The following is a 5,346-nucleotide window of genomic DNA, read 5'->3' on the forward strand; positions in this document are numbered from 1 at the left end:
TAATAGCACTTTATGCAATACAAATTTCTTTAAAAGCAACTTCAGAGTTGCATGAAAGTCACATTTCACACATTTCACACACAACTTTATGATGATCAACATTGAGGAACAGAGAATATACAAGTAATGTTATGTTTCACTTTATTTTATTGATTTATTTTTAATGTATTCTAAAGCACTTTGGATCAACTACGGTTGTATTAAACTTTATATGCTCTATAAATAAGACTTGACTTGATGGCTTGAAGAACTGATCCAAAGGTTTTCCCGTCATCACTTCTTTCTTTGAGCACATTGAGCTGTAAATGAAAAGTTCATTACATTAGAAAGACGTTGTTTCCTATTTCATTTGTAGTGTATTTTTAATTAATTCACATTCTTGATTTTTTCAGTGTTTCTTGAATGAACACACTCACCAGGCGTAGCTTCCTTCCGCATCACTTCCTGTTTGGGCAGTTGAGTCCAGCGCAGCTTCACGCCAGAAATCCCTCTTCTCGCCAGAACAGATTCCAGCTGAAACAAGCACATCTCTTAAAACCTCTATGAATGCACTCAGATCTCGATCTCTCTCTCTCTCTTTCTCTCTCTCTCTCTCTCTCTCTCTCTCTCTCTCTCTCTCTCTCTCTCTCTCTCTCTCTCTCTCTCTCACTTCCGGTGTGACGTGTGATTGTTTGAGTGTGAGTGGAGCGGTTGCGATTGAATCGGAGCTTGTGAGTGAGTCTTTCTTACTTTTTCCTTGCTTTTCTATCTTGTTTAGGGTATTGTTAGAAAGTGGTGGTTTATTTGATTGTTCGGGCCGCGTGCTACCGTTTTCCTTTGCGGGCAGCATGACGGCCCCGCGAATGCAAGGTTTGAGTAAACTCACGCGGCGCCACGGAGTGAAAGTGGCGTCCGCGGTGAGCGTTGAAGACTGTTGCCTGGCTGCAGGAGAGGTTGTTGGGCATGAACATATCATGTCGGCCTCTAGAATGAACGGTGCCACAGTCATTTTTCTTAGCTCCGTTGAAAAGGCAAACGAGTTAGTTGAGACTGGAATAGTCATTGATAATCTTTTTACTCATGTTCTCCCACTTTCTATGCCATCCAAAAAGGTGCTGTTGTCTAATATTCCGCCTTTTATAAGCGATGAAACTTTAGTGAGAATTTTGTCCCGATATGGTAAATTGGTGTCACCTATTAAAATGATACCAATTGGAAGTGGTTCTCCTCTTTTGAAACATGTGGTTTCCTTTAGGCGATTTGCGTACATGATTTTAAAAGATGATCAAGATCTGGATCTTTCACTGCATCTCAAAGTTGACGAGTTTGACTATGTTATTTATGCTACTACGGACAAGATGAAATGTTTCAAATGTGGTGAAGTTGGCCATTTAATTCGTGCTTGCCCGGGTAAGAATAAAGAAAACAGCTCAGCGGCTGATGACATTGTTAATAATGTTACTGAGCCGGTCGAGGCCGGTCTGTCAAACGCGGTTCGGACTGTGACAGAGACGGGTGCGGCAGAGACAGGTGCAGTGGAGGATCGAGAGGTAGAGAACCCCCCCGCAGCTGAGAACGCGGCGATTCAGGTAAATTACTCCAAAAAAGTGAGTGAGGAAAATACGCTGAATGATGCTGAAACATCGAATATTCGTTCTTGCAAGTCGAATATGCAAAACAAGGATAGTGCACCTATTGTTTTGCTGCCCGAATTGTTTTGTGATGGCATTGAAATGGAGACAGAGCAGAGTGAGTGAATTCCATCAAAAAGGAAAAATTCGGACGTTTCTCAAACGGTTAGAGCTAAGAAATCTGACGTGGAAGATCAATATGGTGACAGTGACAGTGAGTCTTCTGATTCTAGCGTCGGTCTCTCTCAGAGTGATTTCTCTAGTCGCGGGTGTGAAGTGGATGACATTAAACTTTTTTTAAAAGCTACTAAAAACAAGAGAGGGGTCTGTGTAGATAATTATTTTTCTGACACAAAGCAATTTGTTGATAAAACCAGGTTTTTTATGTCAGAAGGTTTGTTTACAAACAAGGAGATTTATCGATTGAAAAAGATAGTGAGAAAACTCACTTCTGACAACGCCAATGAAGGTAGTGAGAGAGTATAGTAGCCTGGCTAGTAATGTGTTGAGTGGAGTGCTGCTATGTTTCTTAGTCTATTTCAATACGAGTGAGGTGAATATTGCAACTTTGAATGTAAATGGAGCAAGGGAAATGAGAAAAAGAGCAGATATTTTTGAGGTGGTTAAACAAAAAAGAATAGATGTTGCTATGTTGCAAGAAACGCATAGTGACTTGAGGAATGCTGCTGATTGGGCTGAGGAGTGGGATGGGGTCTCTGTGTTGAGCCACAACACCTCACTTAGCGGAGGGGTGGCTATTCTTTTTTCTAAGAGCTTCAATCCAACTTCTTATCAAGTTGATGAAGTAGTTAAAGGTAGGCTCTTAAAAGTAAGAGCTACTTTTGGGAATTTTATTTTTGTTTTTATTTGTGTGTACATTACTACTGCACCAATACAAAGAATGTTGTTTTTAAATATTTTGTGTTCTGTTTTACAAAAATGCTGTGTAGAAGAATATTTATTCTTAGGTGGTGACTTTAACTGTACATTATCAAACTTGGATAGGAATCATATTGAACCTCACTTGCCCTCTCGTAACCGGTTAGTCCAGCTTGTCAAAACGCATGAGCTCTGTGATGTGTGGAGACAGTTTCATGAGACACAAAAGCAATATACTTGGACTCATGTTCGTGACAGGGTGATTTCGCTGGCAAGATTGGATCGGTTCTATGTTTTTAAGCATCACTGTAACATTGTTAAGAAATGTTTAATTACCCCACTGAGTTTTTCTGATCACAGTATGGTGCAGTGTTCTGTGTTTTTAAACTCTATTAAGTTAAGAAGTGCATACTGGCAGCTTAACACTACTTTGTTAAGTGACAGGTACTTTAAGAAAATGTTTAAACTGTTTTGGGATGAGTTCAGAACCACAAAGAGATCTTTTAAGTCGATGCGACAGTGGTGGGATTTTGGGAAAGCCCAAATAAAACAATTTTGTTTGCAGTATACTCAAAACGTCACTAGAGAGACAGTTTTGATTATGAACACCTTGGAGACTGACATTTTGAAACTTCAAGAATTAGTTGAGTCGACTGGTGGTCAGAGTTATTTAGATTCTTTGTTAAAAAAAAGGACACAGTTGGCTGATTTACTGGGCATTAGAACACAGGGGGCTCTGGTCAGGTCGAGGTTCCAGAGTGTGGACCAGATGGATGCTCCATCCAGGTTCTTTTTCAACTTAGAGAAGAAGAACGGTCAGAGCAGAGTCATCCATGCTCTGCGCTCTGAGTCTGGAGGATTATTGACAGACCCTGCGGACATTCGCAAGAGAGCAGTTGTTTTTTATGAAAACCTGTACAAAAACGAACTTGGGGCAGAATACAGGAGTGACAGCGAATTTTTCAACGACTTACCCCAGGTGTCTGAGGAAGTCAATGTTGAGATCTCTGGTGCTTTGAGCATGGGCGAACTGTACAAGGCTCTCCAAGGAATGGAGTCCGGAAAGGCTCCGGGCATTGACGGCCTGCCAGTTGATTTTTATAAGTCTTTCTGGACAGAGCTGAGAGAGGACCTTCTGGAGGTATTGAAAGAAAGCTTGGCTGAAGGCCAGCTGCCTCTGAGCTGCCGTAGAGCAGTGTTAACCCTCCTGCCCAAGAAAGGAGACCTTACGGACATAAAGTGCTGGCGGCCCGTATCGCTACTCTGCAGCGACTACAAACTGCTCTCGAAAACCCTGGCTAACAGATTAGCAGGAGCGATGGATGGTGTCATCCATCCTGACCAGACCTACTGTGTTCCTGGTAGGTCAATATTTGACAATGTTTCTTTGATTCGTGATGTTGTAGAAGTCTCCAAGATGGTAAATCTAGATTGTGGGTTAATCTCGTTGGATCAGGAGAAGGCATTTGACCGTGTTGAACATCGCTATTTGTGGAGAGTTTTAGAGGCCTTTGGGTTTTGCCCAAATTTTATAAATTGTATTAAAGTTCTTTACAGTGGCGTTGAGAGTATTCTGAAAGTGAACGGTGGTTTATGTGCTCCTTTTAAAGCTCATAGAGGTGTCAGGCAGGGGTGCTCATTGTCTGGTATGCTCTACTCTTTGGCGTTAGAGCCACTTTTACAGCAAATACGGGTTAAACTTTATGGTTTATGTTTGTCAAACTGTGCAAAAAATCTTATATTGTCAGCTTATGCCGACGATGTCATAATTATGATTAGTAGGCAAAGTGACATACAGGTTTTGTCAGGTTTACTTAAAACTTTTAAAGGGTTATCTTCTGCTAGTGTGAACTGGAGTAAAAGTGAAACTTTATTGTTAGGTAAGTGGACAGGTGGGAAACCAGATCTCCCAAAAGGGTTAGGTTGGGGTAAATCAGGTTTTAAATACTTAGGAGTCTATATTGGTGATGAGTTAACAGTGCAAAAGAATTGGGAAGGAGTCATTGAAAGAGTGAAAGGTCGTCTGGATAAATGCAGATGGTTAATTCCAAAAATGTCATATAGAGGGCGTATATTAATTATAAATAATCTAGTTGCTTCTTCACTATGGCATAGGGTTGCATGTATTGATCCTCCATCACATCTGTTAGCAAAAATCCAGGCTATTTTAGTAGATTTCTTCTGGGATAAACTGCATTGGGTCCCACAGAGTGTGTTGTTCTTGCCTAAGGAGGAGGGTGGGCATGGCTTAATACATCTTCCAAGTAGAGTAGCAACTTTTCGGTTGCAATTCATTCAAAGACTTCTTATTGGTTCAGTTGAATTTAAATGGTGTTCTGTTGCATATGTGATTTTACAGAATCTTGAGAATTTGAGACTGGACAAAACTCTTTTTTTACTCGACCCAACGAAATTGAACACTTCTGGACTACCAGTTTTTTATAGGAACCTCTTTAAGGTGTGGGGTCTTTTTGTTTTAAAAAAAACAGAGGTTTCAGAGTCACTGCATTGGCTATTAGAAGAGCCTTTAGTCCGTGGAGCACGCCTGGATTTGTCTGCCAGTGGACTTTACCCAGGACTCAACAAAGCACTCATTGACAGTAAAATTACCACTTTGGGACAGTTACTGGAAGTATCAGGACTGGATTTTATGAATAAAGAAGCAACGGCTCAACATCTGAAAATTCGGTCAATCCGTCTAGTTGCGCAGTTATTGATGAAATGGCAGATGGTTCTTAATGCAACGGAAAGAACTTTGTTGACTGAGTATGGTGATGGTCGCTGTAAACCAGATCCTGAAGATTCGTTTCCTTGTCTGTTTCTTTCAGTGGGAATTGAAGAGGTTTCTGGAGTGTTT

Source organism: Gobio gobio (assembly GCF_949357685.1).
Source record: "Gobio gobio genome assembly, chromosome: 2".
NCBI lineage: Eukaryota > Metazoa > Chordata > Actinopteri > Cypriniformes > Gobionidae > Gobio > Gobio gobio.